Below are 24,306 nucleotides of genomic sequence, written 5' to 3' on the forward strand. Positions count from 1 at the left end.
AGCTGGCAAATTGTGGAATTAGGACTACTAAAATATTCAGATATGGTTTTAGTCAATAGCTTAATCTGTTTTCTGTGATAAGGCTTAAAAAATAAAAATTAGCAACAAAAAACCAAATAATAAAACTGACTCATCTTCATCTTCCCTTTTTTGGCAGTCAGCATATTTTTTCTTAAAGTTTTTATTTTATTTATTCATTTAAGTAATCTCTACACCCAATGTGGGGCTCAAGCTCATGACCCGAGATCAAGAGTCACACACTCTTCTGAGCCAGCCAGGCATCCTGCAGTCAGCCTATTTTTGATAAAATAAAAACAAATATGGAAAGATGAATAAAATATGCCTTAAGCATACAGAACACTAATATCACAAAACATCTTTCTATCTTTGCCATAGACTTATTAAAGTGGATTAATCAATATGCAAAATCTTAATAAACATAAAATTTTCTATGCATTTAAAAATTAAAGTCCTTGAAAATTTCCCAGATTCTTAATTTCACTGTTATCAAAGGACAGTCTCTCAGAAAATTTGTTAACAGCCTTAGTTAACTGTCAGTAATTCTTGTCAACACATAAGAGCTCAAAGAACACATAATAAAAATGCAAAAAACAAATAATTACAAGATGCAAACGTAATGCGTCCAGGTGGGTTAATTCACTTCTTATGGATGAGAATTTTGTGGCCCTGATAGGTATGTCGGGAGTGTGACCCTGTTCCCTGGAACAACATAAAATCCCTTTAAAGGAAGTATGAACACTTCTCCCTCCTTCACCTCAATTCCTGAAAGATCACTGGAAGTCAGCTATTACAAAGAACTATAGCTTAGCACATTTCCTTTCACATAACCCTGCATTCAATCTATTACAACAAATATTTATTTACTTATTACTACAACTTATGTATATTTGCTTAAATATTAATTTAATACTTAACATTAATTTATTAACACTTGCTTATTAATACTACCAGCATGTATGCAACAAGTATTTATTTACTTATTAATACTACTGTAAAGCAGTATCAGGCACTCTCTGGGAGTCCCTCCTCAAATGCCTAAGGCCTTATGCAAGCAAAATAGTTAACAATACAAGACTGTATGTTAATAAATGCCAATTTAAATGATGCAGACAATAAATGCTAATGGACTTTCACCATTTTAGAAAAGGAAGAAATTCACAAACACAAGAATAGTCATAAAAAGGGTCCATTTTGTCAAAAGAATAAGAAATCATGCAAGGCAATACCCAAGTGGTTAAATTCCTATATTTTCCTCAATCTAGCTGCTACCCCAACATGTGACCTTAGGGAAAGACATTCTCTAAATTTTAGTTTTCTCACCCATAAAAACACAAATCTGCCTCCAAAAGTAGCAGAAAAAAATGAAAATGAGTACCACATTCAATATATTTACAAAGTTCCAGAGAAACGTTTATGACAATGTTAAATGACAGTAACTTTAGAGGATACCTTTCCAGAAATATCCTTAATGCACAGATCAATCCTACCTAGGGACATTTCAACCAAAGCCACCATCTTTTAAAGAGAAAACAATAAATCAAAATAGTAAGCACTTATGATGCCTGCATCCACGAGTATAAAGCATTTCACAAATATCAGTTATATCTAACTGCCATGGCAAGGTTAAAAATTATACACATAGGAGTTTAGACACATAAACCAAGGTTCTATTTAAATAACTACCTGAAAATGTCATGCCAAACCAGCAACAAAGCTAAAACAATCCAAAAAGCCTTAATTGCAGTTCATTATTAGGCTCATATATTATAACATTTTTGTTCATGAATACAGATTTCTCAAAACACTTGGCCTTTACAACTAAGATTCACTCTACAGCTAAACAAGTTCAGGAGAACAGGTTTTCATCTTTTTTTTTCCTTTATCTTTTCAGAACTCATTGCATACCATTAGTTTTATTTTAAATAGAGCAACATTTTAAGTAAAAACAATTACAGTCCTATTGTAGAAGACTTAAGAACAGTGACAAAGAATTTCCACTTCACATTTAACTATTTCTCTTTCCAACATACATGAAAACAGGTTACCTGTCATAATGAAATATTTTCAAAATAGAGACTTAGACATGAATAAAAAAATCTCTTCTAGGACCACAGCAGACATTGGCCAGCTCAGTTTAAAACCAACTGAGCCCTAAGTCCCTTTGGCAAAAGAGTATGTGACTCACTATTGTAGAACTCAAGGGAAAGAATTGGAAAATTCGTTCTGATTGCCCTAAGATTTTGCTTTGAGTCTGTTTTTTAAAGACACCTCCATACTGTTGTCAACTTCCATAGTTTCTATGGCTTGTTTATTAAGATGACAAGTTGTAAGGTGAGCCATATGTAAACAAAAAGTAAGGTCCTATTTTTTCTTGAATACCTAAAATATGAGCCACAAGGTGTATACATGCACGTATATGTGTGTGTATGTGTAGTATGTATTGACATACATATTATTTAGTACACAAAAGGGAAACATTTACATTGAAAAAATAGAGACAATGAAACATGGATGTTCTAGCTTAGAAAAAGAAAAGTTATGATACTGATTTTTCCCTTCCAGAAACATCTCCAAATTTCTAATATTCTAAAGTTATTTTAACTGGAAAAATACATACCAAATAATTCTACTAAAAAAATGAAATCTATCCCAATCTCATTAAAAGTTTTATAAATATAGGATTATGAAGAATTTTAAAAACTGATCTCCAAATTAAGCAAAAGATCCTGTCACGTGTATCAGAAACATCCACAGATACATATTTGGAACTAAAGCTCTCATAAGTCAAATTATTTTAAGCTCCTGATCAATGAATAGTCTACTGAAAAATCACCACTCTTAGTGCACTTCTATACCTTCAAATACTAGAATGGGAATATGTCACATAACAGTGAATTATCATTCTCTACCTTACTCATTCCTCACCATATGAACCCTTCTACCTTCTAATCACATTAAAAATAACAAAAGTGTGAAAATATATCATACACTGACAAACAGTCTTAAGTCTCATCAAAATCACATTTACCATATGAATCTGACATTCTTTTGAAGATGTCTATTCACATGAATGCTTGATGGAAGACATTAAAGTGACCTACCCTCTCTTGTGGTAGTACCTTACAAAAGGTCCCTTTCAAGGGACAACACAAGAAGAAAACCTTTATAAATCGCCTTTAACACAAATTATCTTATCCTTTTTTACTCATCTTTGATATTATTAAAAAATCAGATTTACTGTTCCAATGCAAACTACAGTAAAAGAAAACATCTATAGTATTCTTAGATTTTTGCCATATTTTCTATTACTATTTCTTGCCCAATATTTCTGGCATTCATTAACTTACATTTACTTGACTAAAACAATAAAAAAAAACATTAACACGGGTTGTATATATGTGTGTGTGTATATATACACAAATACAGAGAGACAATAAGTGTCTGCTTTAGAGCAGGGACATTGCTTTTTACCCCAATTGCAAAAATGTTGGAAACTAAAAACATCAGATTTTAAAATTTACTACAGAGAAATACCTTTGTTGTAGCACCAATTAGTATCCAATAACCTTACAAAACATAAGCAAAAGAAAAATGCTATGAAAGGGCAATCTAGCATTTCACAGCTTCTGCTCTCTTACTCCACCCAGTCTCCTCAGCTCAATGGCTGTTCACAGCATCCACAAATATTAGCCCATTTTTAAAAGGGGAGGGGATGGGTACCAAAATAGGATTATCGCTAACAAAATCAATATATACAGGAATATCTGGTGAAAAATTGGGTTCCTTTCTCTGATTTATAAAAAAAAATAACAGCTTCAAATTTGTTTTAAGAGATCCTCCCCTTCTGAACAATCCAAACAATGATCATTTATAATAGAACATGAAAGAATAAATCACCCTAAATACAGACTACACTTATGCTTTAATAAAAACTGCAACTTGCAATTGCCAGTTATTTTGGAAAACTGTGTCTTGAAAGATACCCATGAGATATTAAAAGCTAGCTGATGTCTTAGAAGCAAATCAGAATTTTTTAAGTAAAAGCTTTTTATTCAACATTATATCACTGCCGACATACTCAGGCAGGAAATTTTCCTGATTAAAAGACTGAACCCTGCAGTAATCAAGCCCTGCTGCAGAAAACACACACACACACACACACACACACACACAATTTTAAGCAAATACTACTGTGGCAAAGGAGGAGGGATGACATTATTGGTATGAAAGGCCCAAGCTCTCTCCTCCGCCCTAGACTCAAAATGAAATTCACACAAAACAACCCACCTCCCAACCAAAATAGAATTACCAAAAATGGCATAAATTTTTTGTTTAGCCTTTAAAGCGTTATGAATCTTGAGGACTATGTGTTAAAGTAGAGGTCGGGATAACAGTAATATCTTTATTCTCTCCCGAATGCCTCTTAAGGAAGGGGGGGGGGGACCTTGGCATGACATCGCCCATTGAGAATGAAACCACAAATCTGGTTCTTCTCTTCAAAAGCACAAATTCTTAACCAAAGGACTGATGTAATTTGGACCCAAACGCCAACCCCAAAAGAAAATTTCCTGCCCTCCTCCCAGGGAGTTTCTTGCTAAGTCACTGAAGAAAGGTGGAAAAACAAATAAAGCCAAGGCACCTTGCTCTCTCTTATCTAAAATATTGAAAACCTACTCCTCTTCTCTGTTGAGAGAGTTAAAATTTGCCCACCACCTCAAAGACATTTTCTATTTTCTCACCTGGGAGACTAAAGGCGGCACTGCGTTTCCTAAAGGAGTGGTGAGATTAGATGAAGGGGAATGGCTGAGGGCCTCGAAGCTGTGTTACAACGTCAAAAGGCAACTCCCGTCTCAGGAGCCAGGGGTAGAAAAGAAAAACCTGCCTGATTCGGTGGGTGGATGCGGCGGATGGTTCGGAAGGTCGGACCGCTCTTTAGCGGGTGTAGAGGCTGGACCGCCGCACAGAAGGACCAGGGAAGGGGTGGGCCATCCTCCTCAGGTCAACCCCATCCTAAGGACAGGTGGGGGACGGAACGCCTGAAGGCCTATGGGTGCCCAGGCCGCGCGGAGCCGAGCATAGTCCCCGAGCCGCCAACCACGGGTGGGGTGGGGACTGCGGCCCTCGCCTTCCGCGGCCAGGGAGAAGAGGGCCAAACCCTTTCCCCAAGATCAGAGAGCGACCTGCTCTCCACGCCCTTCCTACCCAAGAATACTTTTCTTGCTAAGTCACTGAGGGAGGAGGGCGATCTCTTCCCGGGGAGGGCCGCGGGTGGAGTCGCGGCGGCTCCGGCACCCCCCGAACGCGGGTCGGGGAGGAGGGGAGCGAGGGCAGCGCCCTCCCCGGCCTGTCCCCCCTCCTCCCGTGTCTCTCACTCAACGGCCGTCGCGGCCGCCATTTTGAGAGCGAGGAGAGAAGAAGAAGGAGGAGGCGGCGGCGGCAGGGGGAGGGGAGAATGGGAGGGAGGGGACCGGCGCAGCCACCTCGTCAGGCCGCCCGGCCCGGCCCGCAGCCGCCCGAGCGCCGTAGAGAAGACAGAGGGGAGGGCACAGACCCCCTCGCCGCCTTACCGGAGCGCTGCACCGCCGCCTCCGCAGGGCCTCTTCCGTCCTTCACTCCCATCCACCGGCGGGGGAGGGGGAGAGGGAGAGGAAAGGGAGGAAGGAGGGAGGGAGGGAAGGAGGGAGGGGGAGGATGGCGCGCTGGGCCCGGTCCCGGGGAGGGGGAGGGGAGGGGAGCGGGCGGGCTCCTCAGCCGTTCCGGGGCTCGAGCCCAAGCCTGGCGCTCGCGGCTTTTCTCGCTCGCGCCCGAGCGCTCCTCCTTCTCTTTCTCGCTCCTTGGGCCCTGGGATCGCTGCTCGTTCGCTCGCTCACTCGCTATCTCAGCCGCCGGACTCCGCCGCCGCCCCGCCGCTCCAGCTCCGTCTGTCACAGGAGCTGCCCCAACGCCCTGACGTCACCGCGCCGCCGCCGCCGCCGCCACCGCCGCCGCCCCAGACCCGCCGGGATGAGAGAGGGGAGGGGGGCCGGGAGCGGAGAGGGCTGCGGCGCATGCGCCGGCCTGGGCCGGGCCCTGAGCCTCGCTGCCTTCCGCTTACCCCGCGGGCTGGCGGTGCGGTTTGGCGGTACCGAGTGGCGGGCGGAGGAGTTTGCGCAGGAGGTGCTCCTCGCGTTCTGTTCGCCTCTGTAACCTTGGGTTCCCTTTTCCTAGACCCTCGTGTGATGGTTCAGGCACCTCGTGAGCTCCGGCTGTGTTCACCTCCCCGCCCTGCTTTTGCCCACAAACAGCTCTCCCCGTTTCTCTCCGCCAACAGCGGGGACCCGTTGGGACCCGTGGATTCCGGGCCCCGATAGGCTTCAGAATAATGTGGAGCCCAGGCCAAGCTGTGGCCCCTTCTACCTCCGGCCTTAAGGTTTATTTCCCAGTTTGGTGGGGGCAAAGAGGAGGGAAGTAGGTTGGGTTGGTTTGGAGAGAAGAGCTGTTGAGGTTAAAAGGCTGATGGAAAGCCCAATTGTTTTATTTTTTATTATAGATTTTTAATTGGGAGGATTCGCTTTTAGACATGATTCAGCTATTTTTTTCCTTAGTCACACACACGTTTGAGACACTTGAAGTCTCAAAATTGACACCCAAAGAAAGACCTGGAACTTTATCCTCAGAAGGTGCTCACGCCTGCCTGTATGTGCGTGTGTGTGTGTGTGTGTGTGTGTTTGCTAAATTATAGGTTTATATACTGATGACAAGTCTTGGGGATTTGCAGTCTATTTATTCCACACGGAGATATTTGATTTAAAATAGGCCAGATTTATACTGCACTGTATGTTAACTAAAATTTAAAATAAAAATAGGCTAGATTTGAAGTTCTGAACCTTTCAATATGGAATATTTTCTTAATAAGTGGTACCTAGTATGATTATCTATTTAATTTATATTTTCCAAGGAAACTCGTTTTCTAAAACATAGGTTTAGGCTTTTGTTTATTGATTTTATTAATTCCCTGTGTAGGTAAATCATACACTGACTTTGAGAAGCAACTGGGTTAATGAAAGAGATAACTTGGGTATGAAGTCTGGATCAGCCATTTACCAGAAGTGCAACCTTTGCTAAATTACTCTCTGGCCTGGGTTTCTCTATAAAACAGACCTAATGAAATAGCTAACTTATAAGGCTTCTGTGAGAAATGGGGAGGTGATGCTGCATGTGTGATATATAGTCCTTAATGGGGAATCCTAGGTAACTCATGTAACCATTTCTGTTGCTTGATACCAAAGCAAGTTCACTTTTCCAGAGGAAGGTTGTCTCTATCCCTGGAGGTGTTCAGGAAGAGCATGAGTGAGGGTTGGTTGTCTGGAGGGCTTGGGTTTTTCTTCATGAAGGCAGGGAAGGAAGTCAAAGGGTCTCTGGAAGATCTTTTTCAGGTTTACAGCTTTGGAGTTCTCCAGTTAGACAAGGACAACAAGAGGAGGCACAGGTTTGGTCTGTGCTGTGTCCGGTAACAGTCAGTAAACATGAAATAAATTAACCTCTCTTGTTCTAAGAATCCACCTTTGGTTCATTTTTACCTTTTTAAAATATTTATTATTGTGTGATATCACACTACTTAGTATTTAATAGCTGAGTAAATCAGTTATTTTTAAAATGAATGTTCCAAAAGCCAACAGAATTGCCCAGAAAGAAATCAGAATCACACTGATAAACACTGATTTAAGACAAGTAGGTAGTACTGACTGCTGTAAACCTTGAGCTCATAGACTCATGTATTTAGAATCTTTAAAATCTGTTTTTATGTAATTATACACTAAACTGAGATCAGGTTTTATTTCTGTAGCACTCCTTTAAAATACAAACTCCCTTGGGAGGAATGTATAAAAACTTTCCTTGGATTATAATTTTTCCAAACGGAAATAAAACTGTTATATGCTTAACTTGATGTGGAGTGATGTGTTATGGTTCTGTGCACTTTCTTTTCAGTTGCTAAAATGATAGATCCATCTTAATAAACACTTGTCTTTTGAGAATGGAGAATTAGGACATCTATGCCATCCATCATAATTCATAAGGACTTACATAGAACCTACTACATCCATCCAGGAAACATTTAATAATGAATATTTTGGATGATGTTTCTTGAGAAAAGATTAAGTATAAACATCCATTTTACTTACTACAATTTAACAATCTCCCCACTCATTTGAATTGCAGATCTTTATTTTTCCAGCAGACATTTTCAAAATGGAAACATTTGTTTCAATTGCTGCAGTAGAATTAGTGTTAGTTTAAACAATTCTGCAAATAAGTTAACTGGAAGAAGCACTCCAGAAATACAACTGGGGAGAGGACAAAATGTCTTCTAAAATCTGTTTACAATGAGAACAAATGTTTTTTTCTTTTTTTAAATTATTACTTTTATTATTACTTTTTAATTCCAAAATAGTTAACATACAGTGTTATATTAGTTTCAGTTATAACAATGAGCATAAATGTTAAAACTTTGAGAATCAAACTGTCCTCCGTTTATAGGAAAAGACACATTGTTGTGTGTTCATATTTGATAGAAAACAATTAGCAAATGGTGAGAAAATTCAGGTATACAATTTATGTGAATCAAAGTCCCATCAAAAAACCATGACCCAAATGTCAAGAGACTCACTGTAGGAGATTTTAGCTAATTAATTTGTGTACCTGCATTTCTCCAAAGCATGGATATGTCAGTGAGGGCAAGTCCAACTAAACTAGTCATTCTTCATCTCAGCATCATGACATCCTCATGTGTCATGAACATTGGGAAGCCGTAGAAACAAAGACTCTTAAAAGAGGGGAAATTCTCAACCTGGACATAGAAAAAATGTTTAGAAGTTACACTTGGTAATCTGAAAACTTTTAAAATATGTATAGAAAATAATTTCTAAAATGCTAACATACAAAAGGACATATCAAATTCATTCTAGATGTCACCACCATAGACCATGAAGAAAGTAAAACAAGCTTTCTTCCCTTTTATGTCTGTGTGTACACCTAGTAGAGTAAAAGATTCTCACTGAGAGGACTCAAAGAAGGCTTTATGAAGGAGGTGATTTAAAGCAGACCTTAAAAAATGGCTAGAATTTTAATTCATTCATTCAACAAATATCTATTGAGTGCCTTCTATGTACCAGACACAATGAACAGAACAAATAGAATCCCTGAGTTCTCCAGTTAGACAAGGACAACAAGAGGAGGCACAGAGGTTTGGTAAACATGTCATGGAGGTCATGGTAAACTCCATGAGGTCATGGAGTTTGTATTCTGGTAGAAGACACAGAAAAAAAGGTGACAAAGCTGTGATGGCAATAAACAGTATCGAGGTGAAAAAATATGACAGACTACGCTAATGAGGGTAATAAGAGAAAACATTTCTGAGGAATTAATGACATTTAAACTAAGACTGGAGTAGCCAAGGGATTCCAGATTAAGGAACATGTGCAAAGACCCTGAGACAAGAAAATGCTTGCTGTGTCCCAGGAAATGAAAGAAGGTCCTGGCAGATAGAATGAAATGATGGTGAGAAAGGAGCCTTCTTGACTACACTGGTCCACGGGACACCATTCACATTTTATTCTCTGAATAGCCCAGCAAAGGAAAAAAGTAGGAGACAAGATCAGAAAAACAAGTAAGAATCAGTACAGGGCCTTGAGAACATAGTAGAGAATTTGGATTTCATTTTTTAAATTATCATTTACTTATTTTTCTTTTTTGAGAGAGCACGCAAGAACATGAGTTAGGGGACGGGCAGAGGGAGAAAGAGAATCTTAAGCAGGCTCCGCACAGCACGGAGCCAATGCTGGGCTCGATCTCACAACCCTGAGATCATAACCTGAGCCGAAATCGAGAGTCTGACGCTCAATGGACTAAGCCACATAGGCACCTCTGGATTTCATCTTTATAGCTGTGAATAAAGATAAAGACAAAAACCAAACACATTTTGACCCTGCCTTTTGATCTTAAGGACTTAAAAAATAATTATGTTATTGGGATGCCTGGGTGGCTCAGTTGGTTAAGCGTCAGACTCTTGGTTTCAGCTCAGGTCATGATCTCAGGGTCGTGATCTCAGGGTCATGAGATGGAGCCATGCGTGGGGCTCCAAGCTCAGCAAGGAGTCTGCTTAAAAAAAGAAAAGACTCTCTCTCCCTCTCCTTCTGCCCCTCCCACCTGTGCTCTCTGTCAGAAAAATGAATCTTTCAAAAAATAATTATGTTATTATTTTACCTTTTTAATATGTAAAATTTCGAATGTATACAAAAGTAGACAGAATGATATAATGGAACCCTCATATGCCCATCACCAGGTTTGACAATTATAAACTCATGGCTAACCTTATTTCATATATACTCCCATTCATTTCCCTTTCCATATTATTATTATTATTTTTAAAGATTTTATTTATTTATTTGAGAGAGAGAGAATGAGAGAGAACAATGAGAGGGGGGAGGGTCAGAGGGAGAAGCAGACTCCCTGCCGAGCAGGGAGCCCGATGTGGGACTCGATCCAGGGACTCCAGGATCATGACCTGAGCAGAAGGCAGTCGCTTAACCAACTGAGCCACCCAGGCGCCCATTATTATTATTTTTATTAAGCAAGCTCTATGCCCAGTTTGGGGCCTGAACTCATGATCCTGAGATCAAGAGTTGGACACCCTACCAACTAAGCCAGCCAGGCACCCCACCATATTATTTTGAAGCACATTCTAGGTATCACATTATTTCACTCATTAATAGTTTAGTATGTCTAAAAGAAAAAAAAAACTTTTATAAAACATAATCATGATACCATTATTACACTTAATAACAATAATTCCTAAGGATATTCTGACCCTGTCCTTTGATCTTTGCCTTACCAAAGGCATGGAGTGATCAGAAGTTATAGAGAAACTGGACAAGCAATATAGTTAAGCAATCTTGGGCAAAAGAACTCTCCTAGATTACCTGAGATCTGCCCACAACTTTTCAAGCATAAATTTAAAAATTAATACAAACAATTGGTCTTTTATCCAATTAAAATGAATATTACTAGTAGAAATGATTTGCACAGCATGTAAGTGGCAAGGGCTAAAACAGCACACAGTAGGGGAACCTGGGCGACTCAGTCAGTTGAGTGGCAGATTCTTGGTTTTGGCTCAGGTCATGATCTCAGGATCATGATTTTAGGGTCTTGAGATCAAGCCCTAAGTCAGGCTCCATGCTCAGTGGGGAGTCTGCTGGTGATTCTCTCTCTCCCTCTCCCTCTGTCCCTCCCCTGCTCATGCTAGCACTTGCGTGCTCGTGCGCTCTGTGTCTCTCCCTCTCTCAAATAAATAAATAAATAAATAAATAAATAAATAAATCTTTAAAAAAATAAAATGGCACACAGTTAACTTTTTACCTATAAAATTTGACCCAGGAAAATTGCATGTGATCAAAATCATGACCACAAAAGGATACTCACAGTAATAGAAAACACAAAAAAGAGAAAAAAAACATTAAAAAAGAAAGTATAAGAAACCCTGATAAGTCAAATTTCCTTTAAAAAATTATTAGAAGAAGGAACTGATGCCAATGAAAATAATTTCATTAAAATCAAAGTGAAAGGGGTGCCTGGGTGGCTCAGTTGGTTAAGCCACTGCCTTCGGCTCAGGTCATGATCCTGGAGTCCCGGGATCGAGTCCCACATCGGGCTCCCTGCTCAGCGGGGAGTCTGCTTCTCCCTCTGACCCTCTCCCTCTCATGCTCTCTCTCTCTATCTCATTCTCTCTCTCAAATAAATAAATAAAATCTTAAAAAAAATCAAAGTGGAAATAGAAAAATCAGAAGTGGTTTAACTCTGCTAAATAGAGGATTGACTGAGTAATTGAATTGGTTAGAGATTGTTCTGATAAATTCATTTTCCCTAAAAATTCACTGAAGTTGGTATAATTATGATTAAAGCATTAAAGCACTTGGATTTGCAAATGCTGAGGTATCATATCCTTAAGGTCAATACATAAGGGTCAAAACTTCTGGATCTAGGGCAGCACTGTCTGATAGACATATAATACAAACCATACATGTAATTTTAAATTTTGTGGTAGTTACATTTTCAAAAGTAAAAAGAGAAGGAATTAGTTTTATCTTTTTGCATACTCTTTGAAATCTGGTGTTTATTTTATAACTATAGCATATCTCAATCCACGCTAGCCACATTTCAAGTTCTTAATATCCCATGTGGTACCGTACTGGACAATACCAATCTGGGGGAAAGGAATCTAGGTAGAAAGAATGGCTTGAGCAAAGATATGGAGTTATAAATGTAGAAGGCAAGTTCTGGAAACAAGAAATGGCTCCAGTGTAGCTGAAAAGGAATGTTTGTGTATGTGAGAGAGGGGTGGAAGGTAGATGGAGGACTAGAGAGGGAAGAAGGGAGAAATATATGGGCTGTAAGACTGGAAAGATAATCTGGACTGGAAGGTTTTGAATATCTTGATAGCTAGACTGTCCTGCTGGCTGTGGAGCTGCTTACATTGTCTTTGTGTAAGACCATAAACCAGTAGCCTTCATCTTCCAAAGAGAACTTTCCTGACTCCCTTGGAGGGTACACTTTTTCTCTCTCAGTTGCCATTTCTATGGTCTCTCCGTCCCCTATTGACTGTACAGAGAAAGGAAGGACTGAATTTTGGGTCTCCAAATGATGGTCCAGACAAACCACTAATGCTAAGTTATATCAAGACATACCCTAAATCATGGCTTTGTACTTTCTTTTTCTCCAAAGCTTATTTTTTCAAACAAAATATTATACAGAATGTCCACATGTAAAAAAAAAATAAACATCTTAAAAAAATTAATACACTAACTCAATCCTTTTTTAAAAGTAAGTAGATATGGGGCGCCTGGGTGGCTCAGTTGGTTAAGCGACTGACTTCGGCTCAGGTCATGATCCTGGAGTCTCAGGATCGAGTCCCGCATCGGGCTCCCTGCTCGGCGGGGAGTCTGCTTCTCCCTCTGCCCCTCCCCCCTCTCATGTGCTCTCTCTCATTCTCTCTCTCTGAAATAAATAAATAAAATCTTTAAAAAAAAAAAAGTAAGTAGATATGGCTGCATATCCAGAATTTATTATTTCTTCCTGTACTCCAGTGTACAGTACTTACATAAACAAAGAAATACTCTTTTCCTTATAATCACTTTTGACACATCTATATTTAAAAGCATGTAATATTTTGGGGCACCTGGCTGGCTCAGTCAATAGAGCATGCCATTCTTTCTTTTTTAAAGATTTTATTTATTTATTTGACAGAGAGAGACACAGTGAGAGAGGGAACACAAGCAGGGGGAGTGGGAGAGGGAGAAGCAGGCTTCCCGCTGAGCAGGGAGCCCGATGCGGGGCTCAATCCCGGGACCCTGGGATCATGACCTGAGCCGAAGGCAGACGCTCAACAACTGAGCCACCCAGGCACCCCAAGCATTTCATTCTTGATCTCAGAGTTGTAAGTTTGAGCCCCACATTGGGTACAGAGATAACTTAAAAATAAAATCTTAAAATATATACAAAATAAAAGCATGAAAAATTTTGTTCCAAATTTCTTCCTTGTGAATTGGAGTTTGTTTTATCTTTTTTTTTTTTTTTTTTTTTTTTTTCTGTCTCTTACAGGGCCACTATTGGCATTTTGGATGGGACAGTTCTTTATATTTTTATATTTTTAATTAAACTTTGTATTTTGAGGGGCTCCTGGGTGGTTCAGTTTGTTAAGTGTCTGCCTTCAGCTTAGGTCATGATCAATCCCAGGATCCTGGGATTGAATCCCATGTGGGGCTTCCTGTTCAGCGGGGAGTCTGCTTCTCCCTCTCCCTGTGCCCAACCCGCCCCCCTCTGCCCTGTGCTCTCTCTCGCTCTCTCTCAATCGCTCTCTCTCAAATAAGAAATTAAAATCTTTAAAAATTTTTTATTTCTTTATTTGTCAGAGAGAGAGAGAGCACAAGCAGGGGAAGTGACAGGCAGAGGGAAAAGCAGGCTTCTCGCTGAGCAAGGAGCCCAATGCGGGACTTGATCCCAGGACTCTGGGATCATGACCTGAGCGGATGCTTAACTGACTGAACCACCCAGGCATCCCAAATAAATAAAATCTTAAAAAAAAAACCTTTTTATTTTAAGATAACTATGGGTGGACACACATTTGTAAAAAATAATAGAGATCCCTTAGATCCTACCTCAACGGTAATAACATCTTGCAAAACTATAATGCAATATCACAAGTCCTATATTGATATTGGTACAATCAAGATACAGAACATTGCCATCTGTAGAAGGATCCCTCCTGTTACCCTTTTACAGCCAAACCTAGTTCCCTCTCACCCTACCCATTTCGTAACCCCTGACAACCACTAATCCATTCTTTATTTCTAGAATTTTATTAACTTAAGAATGTTTTATAAATGGAATAGAACAGTATGTAAGCCAGTTTTTGTGAGATTGGCTTTTGTTTCACTCAGCATAATTCTCTGAGCTTGATCTAGACTGCTGTGCATATTCACCAGTTCATTCCTTTTTATTGCTGAGTGTTACTCCACAGTGTGGATGTAACACAGTTTAACAACTCACTTGTTAAAGAGCATCTGGTTGTTTCCAGTTTGGTGCCATTATGAGTTAAGCAGCTCTGAAATTTGTGTAAATGTTTTTGTGTGAACATTTTCAGTTCTCTTAATTTTCATTAAGTTTTCATTTCTCTGGGATAAATGTCCAGGACTGCAATTGCTGGATCACAAGATAGTTGCATGTTTAGTTTAAAAAAAAAAAACAAACCTGCCAGACTATTTTCCAGAGTGGCTCTACTATTTTACATTCCCACTGGTAATATATGAGTAATCCAGTTTCTTCAAATCCTTGCCAGCATTTGGTGTTGTCACTAGTTTTTATTTTGGCCATTTTTTATAAATTTGTAGTGATATCTCACTGTGATTTTATTTTATTTTATTAAGATTTTATTTATTGGGGCTCCTGGGTAGCTCAGTCGTTAAGCGTCTGCCTTCGGCTCAGGTTATGAGATTGAGCTCTGCATCGGGCTCCCTGTTCGGCGGGGAGCCTGCTTCTCCCTCTCCCATTCCCCCTGCTTATGTTCCCTTTCTCTCTGACAGAGAGAGACACAGCAAGAGAGGGAACATAAGCAGGGGGAGGGGGAGCAGGAAAGGGAGAAGCAGGCTTCCCACTGAGCAGGGAGCCAGACACGGGGCTCGATCCCAGGACCCCAGGATCATGACCTGAGCGGAAGGAATACGCCCAACACTGAGCCACCCAGGCGCGCCTCGCTGTGATTTTAATTTGCAATTACCTGATGGCTGATGATGCTGAACATCTTTTCTTGTGCTTATTTGCCATCTGTATGTCCTCTTCAGTAAACTGGTTCTTCATGTCTTTGGCTCAGTTTCTAATTGGTTTGTTTTTTACTGTTAAATTTAAGACTTCTTTATATATTCTAGATACTAGCCCTTTTTTGGATATGTGGTTTGCAAACACTTTCTCAGAGTTGGTAGCTTGACTTTTCATGCTCTTAACAGGGTCTTTCACAGAGCAAGATTTTAATTTCGATGAAGTCTAGTTTATTAATTTTCCCTTTATAAACTGTGTCATCTGGTGTCAAGCTTAAGACCTCTGCCTAGCCATACATTGTAAATATTTTTTCTTATGTTTTTTTTTTCTGTAGTTACTATAGTTTTATATTTAAGTCTATGATCCATTTCAAGTTATTTTTTATCTAAGGTGTGAAAATTAGGGTGATGCTCTTTTTTTGTTTTTTTTTGGACTATGGATGTCCAATTGCTCCAGCCCCATTTATTGAAAAGACTATCTTTCCTCTACTGAATTGTTTCTTATGCCTTTGTCAAAAATCAGTTAGGCTTATTTGTGTGGGTCTATTTCTTGATTTTTTATTCTGTCCCATTGATCTATGTGTCTACCTCTTCACTCGTCCATCAATACTACACAGTCTTGATTACTACAGCCATGTGATAAAATTTAACATTGACACAAGTGATTCCTCCTACTTTAATTCTACCTTTTCAAGATTGTTTTAGCTCTTCTAGTTCCTTTGTCTCTCCATATAAATTGTAGAAAAATCTTGTCTGTATCTACAAAAAAAAAGTTAGATGGGATTTTAATAGTAATTTCATTAAACCTGTATATAAATTTGGAGAGAATTGACATCTTTACTATGTTGAGTCTTCCAATTCATGAACACCATATGTCTCTCCTTTTCTTTATGTCCTTTTTCCAACAGCAGTTTGTATTTTTCAGTATATAAGGCCTGTACACATTTTGTTAGATTTACACCTAAATAAGTCACATTTTTTGAGTGATTATAAATGCATTGTATTTTTAATTTGGGTGACTACTGTTCATTGCTAGTATACATAAATGCAACTGACTTCTGTATGCTTATCTTTTATCTTCAAACTTCACTAAAGTCCCTGATCAGTTTGGATGTTTTCTTTGGAGATTCCTTGGGATTTTCTTCTTTTTAATTTTATTTTTTAAAGATTTTTATTTATTTATTTGAGTTAGAGAGAGAGAGAGAGCACAAGCAGGGGGAGAGGCAAAGAAGAGAGGGAGAAGCAGCCTCCCCACTGAGCAGGCAGCCTGACGACGCAGGGTTCAATCCCAGGACCCCAGGATCATGAGCTGAGATGAAGGCAGACACTTAACCGACTGAGCCACCCAGGCGTCCCTCCTTGGGATTTTCCATGCAGACAATTATGTTACATGAAATAGGGACATATTTATTTCTTCCTTTATGATTATATGCCTTCTATTTCTTTTTTGTGCCTATTGCACTTACAGAACTATGTTGATTAAGAGTGATAAGAGCAGATATCCTTGACTTGCTCCCAGTCTTTGGAGGAAAGCATTCAAGATTTCTGCAGATGTTCTTTATCAAATTGAGGAAGTTCTCCTCTACTCCTGTTTTTGTGAGTTTTTATCATGAGAGAGTATTGGACTTTTTCCAGATGATTTTTCTGCAGCAATTGTTATGATCATGTGATTGTTTCTTCTTTAACCTGTTAATAAAGCAGATTACATTAATTTCACATATTGAGATAGCCTTGCAGCCCTGGAATAAAGCCCACTTGGTCATGATGTATAATTATTTTTATATGTTCCTGAAATCTATTGGGTAATATTTTGTTAAAGATTTTTGTGTCTGTATTCATGAGGGATATTGGTCTATAGTTTTATTATTTTTTTTATACTGTCTTTTCTGGTTCAGGGACCAGGATAACACCAGGAGGGAAGTGTTCCCTCCTCTTCTATTTCCTGGAAGGGATTATGTAAGATTGCTGTTAATTTTTCTTTTTTTTTTTTAAGATTTTATTTTATTTATTTGACAGAGAGAGAGAACGTGAGAGAGGCAACATAAGCAGGGGGAGTGGGAGAGAGAGAAGCAGACTCCCCGCTGAGCAGGGAGCCTGATGCAGGGCTTGATCCCAGGGTCCTGGGATCATGACCTGAGCCGAAGGCAGACACTTAACGACTGAGCCACCCAGGCACCCCTTAATTTTTCTTTAAATGTTTGATTTCCATCTGGGCCTGTAAGTACATTCTTGGAAGTTTTAAAATTATAACAAAGTGAGAAGACACAATTTACCAATAGCAGGGATGAAAAAGGGGATATAATTACAGACTCTGCAGATATCAAAGAGATAATAAGGGAATATTATGAAAGACTCTACACACAGAAATTTGACAGCTTAGATGAAATGGACCAGTTCCTCTAAAAGCAGAAACTATTCCAATTCACCCGATGTGAAATACACAATTCAAATAACCCTATTAAGGATATTGAATTTATAATTGCCAAAGTTCAATCCAAAGTGGTCTTTGATCTACTTCGAGTTGATTTTTACATATACTGTGAGGTAAGGGTCCAATTCAATTCTTTTGTACATGGATATCCAGTTTTCCCAGCACCATGTGTTGAAAAGACTGTCCTTTGCACATTGCAGGATCTTGGCACCCACACTGAAGAGTAACTGACCATACATGCAAAAGTTTATTTCTGGGTTCTTTCTTCTGTTTCACTGATCCATGTGTCTGTCCTTATGCCAGTTTCACAGGGTTTTGGTTACTGTAGCTTTGTATTAAGTTTTGACATTATGAAATGCAAGTCCTCTAACTTTGCTCTTCTTTTTTGGCTACTTGGGGTCCCTTCAGATGCCACATGAATTTTAAAATGGGTTTTTCTATTTCTGCAAAAACAATAAAGCAGCATATGAAAAGATAGTCGACGTAACTACATCAGAGAAACGCAAATCAAAACCACAATGAGATATCATCTCATATCTATTAGGATGGCTGACATAAAAAAATAGAAAATAATAAGTGTTGCCAAGAATGTAGAGAAATTGGAAACTGAAACCCTTACACCCTATTGGTGAGGGGTTGTAAAATGGTGCAACCACTGTGGAAAACAGTGAGGTGGCTCTTGAAGAAATTAAAAATAGGGGCGCGTGGGTGGCTCAGCTGGTTAAGTGCCTGCCCTCCACTGGGGTCATGATCTCAGGGTCCTGGAATTGAGCCCCGGATGGGCTCCTTGCTCAGCACGGGAGTATGCTTCTCCCTCTCCCTCTGCCTTTGCTCCTCCCCTAACTCGTCCTCTCTCTTCTTGAGAAAGAGAGAGAGAGCATGAAAGTGGGGTGAGAGGCAGAGGGAGAAGCAGACTCCCCGCTGAGCAGGGAGCCCAATGCGGGGCTCGATCCTGGGACTTGGGGATCATGACCTGAGCCGAAGGCAGACGCTTAACCATCTGAGCCACCCAGGCGCCCCATACAATGACATATTATTCAGGCTTAAAAAAGGAAGGAAATCCTGTCATGTACTACAACACGGATGAAACTTGAGAACATTGTGCTAAGTAAAATAAACCAATCACAAGAACACAAATACTGTATGATTCCACTTATATGAGCTATCTAAAGTAGCCACATTTATAAAAACAGAAAGTAGAATGACGGTTACCAGGAACTGGGGAGAAGGAGAAAAGGAGAATAGTTCTTTAATGGGTATATCAGTTTTGCAAAATGAAAAAGTTCTGGGGATCTATTTCAGAACAACACAAATGTCCTTAACACTTCTGAACTATATACTTGAAAATGGTTATGTTATGTGTTTTTTTACCACAATAAAAATATTAGCATGTAAAATTTCTTAAGTACATTAAAATAATAACACTATGACCAAGAATGATTTATTCTAGGAACTATAGGATTTTTTGACATTTGAAAATGTATTAATATAATTCAAAATACTATTTTAACTAAGGAGAAAACCTATTTGATCACGCCAATGGATGAACAAAAAAGCCTTTAATAAAATTCAACAAACTAACCCGATGAAATCTCCTACTTGAATAACAGGGTACTTCCTTAGCATGATAAAGAATGTCAGAAACCAACAGCCAATATTAATTGCAAAATATTAAACACATTACCGCTGAAGTCAGGAACAAGGCAAGGGTATCTTCTCTCTCTCTCTTTTTTTAAAGATTTTATTTATTGACAAAGAGAGAGCACAAGCAGGAGAAGCGGCAGAGGCAGAGGGAGAAGGAGAAGCAGACTCCCCACTGAGCAGGGAGCCCAATGTGGGGCTTGATCCCAGGACCCTGAGATCGTGACCTGAGCTGAAGACAAGAGCTGGATGTGTAACTGACTGAACCACCCAGGCGCCCCTATACATGGATTTTATCATATACATGGATTTTAAAAAATAAAATTGGGATCATAGTATATTATTATCCTACAACATATTTTCTACACTTAGCAAAATAGCATGGACTGAGTTCTGGGTTGCTACTAGCAATCTACCTTATTCTTTTCAATGACTGCACAGTATTTCATAATATAAATGTACCATAATTTACCTAACTATATCCTACTGATGAATTTTAAGTGGTTTTAATTTTTTTACTATTAAAAAAGTGCTTCAATGAATCCCTTTATACACACATCTTAGTTCACTTGTGAAAGATAGTCTTTTAGAATTGAAATTGCTAGGTCAAAAGATATGCAATTTAAGATTTTTCACAGATATTCTCAAATCATCCTTCAAAAATACGTACCAGTTTATAGGGTTTGAGAGCATCCATCTATGCATATTCTCAGCAACAAAGATAAATTATGAAATCTTGCAACTTTTGCCCATCTGGTCAATAAAAGAAAAAAAGTCATGGATGTGAGGGTGATCTGGCTGAGACATCTGTCACCCCATTGATCGCCAGCCTTGATTCAGTTGATCTGGCTGGCTAGAAAAGTGTCTCCTTCGTCCCTCACTGCACCATGTGCGTCTCTCCCGAAGCTGTGGGCTTGGTTGAAGAAGTTGACCTTCCCCGTTCTTCAGTCTGGGGTATAGGAGTAGCTGCACTCCTCTGCTAGAACCTCCAAACAAGCTCTCAAGGTCCATTTGTAGGAAAATGTAGGAGAAAGACTCCAGACATATCCAAATGAGATGCTATATGTAGCAGTCAGGCTTTGTTTAAAAAAAAAAAAAGTCATTATTTGTAGATCATATGATCACTTACCTGGAAAAAAACAACAAAATTAACTAAGTAAACCTTGGGGTTTAAAAAAAAATTTTTTTTTAAGATTTTTTATTTATTTATTTGAGAGAGAGAGAAGGACCATGAGCACAAGCAAGGGGAGCGCCAGGTAGAGGGAGAAGCAGGCTCCCACTGAGCAAGGAGCCAGATACATGGCTTGATCCCAGGACCCTGGGATCCTAACCTAACCCAGATGCCTAACCGACTGAGCCACCTAGGAGCCCCTAAAAAAATTTTTTTTAAGTTTTATTTATTTAAGTAATCACTACACCTAACATGGGACTAGAATTCACAACTCCCGAGGTCAAGAGTCGCATGCTCTTCCAACTGAGCCAGCCAGGCGCCCCTTAACTAAGTAAAGTTTAGACTGGAGAGCTGGATGTGTGTGAAGGAAAACACTCTCATACCCGGAGGATGTATACAATACATTGTACTCTGGAAGGAATTTTTCAGTATGAGTCAAAAACAGTAAAATATGCATCACTTCTGATCGAGCAATCAAAATCCAGGATTTCTTTCCAAGGGAAATAAGGAAAGATGCAAAGACTTAGCTATAGTAATTTTTACTGAAGCTTGTTTTATAGCTATGAAAAATTGAAAACTACCTAAATGTCCAACAAGGGACTAGTTAAACAAATAATGGTTCATTCATACAGTTGCACACAACGCATCCATTAGTAGTTATATTGTAGATTTAAGTTTGTTGACAATTTCATATTTTTATATTAGCTCAATGAATATCACAAAACAGCATATCAGTATGATACCAATATAAATATATATGGATACTTTTAAATTACCCATCAAATTAATTTTGGTCAAATTTAGTCTGTCTGAAGGTAAATTATTTGTGAAGTCCAAGCCAAATCCAATCAGTCCAAATGTACATCAATCCAAATGTAATCTTAGCACCTGACATCCCAGTTAAGTTACCAGGAGTGGATGCAAATATAAAACTCAGAAATAATCCTGACATAAAAATAATACTCATTCTGGGACCTTACAATGAGACTTCTTAACAAAATTAAGGGCTATTTGAATAACTCTCTGTTTGTTTACAAAGATCACAAGCTTTGCCAGGGTATCTCAGAATTGTTTTAAGTGCCCCTGGGGACTCTGGGAACCCTGGGAACCCCATATTGCGCCTGTCATTTAGATGCTTATCCACTGGTTGGAAGAATCCAAACAAGATGCTTTCAGCCAAACATTGCAATGTCCCCAGCAAAAAGGAGGGCCAGTGTTTGCTCTGTGACAATTCACTGTTTTCCCAAACCATGAATCAGCCCCATTGTCCCACCCGCTTCTTTGCATCATTCATTTTGTTCATCGGAGTTAATGGCAAAGACAGGAACATGGCAAAAAAACCCCAAAAAAACCCCAAAAAACCTAAGACTGTGGGCAAGAAGGAGAACACGAGGAGGCCACAGTATTTAATTCTGCTTGTAAAGAAAGAGTCAGGATTTCACAGAGGCTGCTTCAGAAAAATGGCTAGAAATGTGTCAGAAGGCTAATTTCACAGAGAGCATCTAATTTACAAAATAATACTTGGCAGTTGATCAACATTTTTAATCCCAAGGTAAAGGGGTCTCCAAATGTAAATGCATAAAAATTTTCTGGGCACTACATCATGTCAGACTTTTCTTTCCTTCCTCTGCTGGCTTCCCTCCCACCTTACTTTTTTTCTTGCTCCTCCTCCCTGCTCCTTTCCAGTTGGAAAGAGATAATACTCTACATTGTCTCACTGTACAAGCTGATGTTCACTGAGTTGGCCCAAACCTTTCATGCAATTTATTTTAGAATATAAGGGGAGGAAATGATAAAAAATAAATAAATAAAATTTTTTTAAAAAGGGGAGGAAATGTTCTCTCCCAGTTACAGCACCCATAGCCCCAGAAGTCAGCTATATTTTTATTTTTATTATTATTTTTTTAAAGATTTTATTTATTTATTTGAGAGAGAGCACATGAGAGGGGGGAGGGTCAGAGGGAGAAGCAGACTCCCCGCCGAGCAGGGAGCCCGATGTGGGACTCGATCCAGGGACTCCAGGATCATGACCTGAGCCGAAGGCAGTTGCTTAACCAACTGAGCCACCCAGGCGCCCAGCTATATTTTTAAATCTCCATAAACCACTTCAAGGTCATGTCTTTCTACTCCGTGCTATTTCAATTTACCTCTATTGTACTAGTTAGGACTCCTTGGTTATAAGTAGCTTAAGAAAAAAGGGGCAACTTTTAAAGGGTGGAGAGGTGCTTTCACAGCTCCAAAGGACCGGTGTGCAGGGAAGCCATTGAAATGGTTCAAAACCAGAAATATAAAGCAATCTTGAATCCCTGCTTCTCCCTCGTTACTTCATTCTTTCTCTCTCTGCGTATCTGCTTTTATTTCTCTTCTGATTCACCTGATAAGCAGAATATGGCTGTTGGGTACCTCCCAGTTCATAGGTTAAAATTCCAGCCAACTGCAGACTGATGATCCGTTTCTCAGTTTAATCCTAAATTCCCCCAAAGAAAAATCTAATCATCACCCTGAGTGATGTGTCCACCTCTCGTACAAAGAGTCATGGCTGGGAGGCAGAGTCAGGTGGTAGCAAAATGGCTCCCAAGAGCCCACGCCAATGATGTGACATATGACTGTGCTTCCCAAAGAAAGGGGGATGTCTAGTTGCCTGAAGAAATGACCAAAATCATAAACCAAATCAGTTTGTTGCTTTGATATTTGGACTATTTGGTTACTGATTTTTTTTCCTTTTTTTTTTTTTTAAGATTTTATTTATTTGCGAGAGAGAGAATGAGAGACAGAGAGCATGAGAGGGAGGAGGGTCAGAGGGAGAAGCAGACTCCCTGCTGAGCAGGGAGCCTGATGTGGGACTCGATCCCGGGACTCCAGGATCATGACCTGAGCTGAAGGCAGTCGCTTAACCAACTGAGCCACCCAGGCGCCCTGGTTACTGATTTTTTTCTTGCTGAAGCTCAGTAATATTCTAAAGAAAAGATTTCTGATTGCATCTTTACAGGATAAAGTCTCCATGACTAAGACCAGTTCATTCTAAAGAAAAGATTTCTGATTGCATCTTTACAGAATAAACTTTGCATGACTATGACTAGTTCACATAGCAGGGTTGAGATATGTCACCCCTTCTTATGGGTAATTTAAATGACCATCCTTATACCAAATCTCTTAGCCTTTCCAGTTTTCAAGGACTGATAAACTCAAAATTAAGCAGTGAGCATTGACTTTTGCTTCCAGTGCTCCTGAGTAAGGGGCAGATCTATGGGAATATCTTACATCTTGGGAAAGGCAGCTCAATGTTTATAGATTGTCAATAATGTATTGAACATAGCACCAAAAGCTCTGGGTCTCTTCCCTGTAAATAGGAGGAACAATATTGTTATTCCTACCTCATAGGGTTCTTTGTGGGTCCAAATGAGATTATATAATCAGAAGTACCTCATGAACTATAAAGACTAGTACAAGTGTACCACCTGTATATCCCAAGCCTCACTTGACTTTAGTACAAATGAGTAAAAGAGCTTTTATATACAACATAATATGAAAGTTAAGAATAGGTTGGTTTCTGACGCCTGAGTGGCTCAGTCGGTTAAGCGTCTGCCTTCAGCTCAGGTCATGATCCCAGGGTCCTGGGATCGAGTCCCACATCGGGCTCCTTGCTCAGCAGGGAGTCTGCTTCTCCCTCTGCCTTCCGCTCTCCCGCTTGTGCTCTC

General features: G+C 39.5%; 1 protein-coding gene across 2 annotated transcripts in view; it reads right to left on the bottom strand.

Moving 5' to 3' along the window:
* PAFAH1B1 (platelet activating factor acetylhydrolase 1b regulatory subunit 1) overlaps nt 1–5,669 on the bottom strand; it is an 87,075-nt gene extending 81,406 nt beyond the window's left edge. The window contains exon 1 of one of the 2 annotated variants that reach the window (XM_021704461.2): nt 5,589–5,669. The gene's annotated coding sequence lies outside the window, so the exon portion shown is untranslated. Of the gene's footprint in view, nt 1–4,760; nt 5,043–5,588 lie in introns of those variants that run through there. The other variant, XM_021704462.2, reaches the window with a different exon arrangement.
* Nucleotides 5,670–24,306: the final 18,637 nt, after the last annotated feature.

The sequence above is a fragment of the Neomonachus schauinslandi genome, chromosome 15 (genome assembly GCF_002201575.2).
Source record: "Neomonachus schauinslandi chromosome 15, ASM220157v2, whole genome shotgun sequence".
Classification (NCBI taxonomy): Eukaryota; Metazoa; Chordata; class Mammalia; order Carnivora; family Phocidae; genus Neomonachus; species Neomonachus schauinslandi.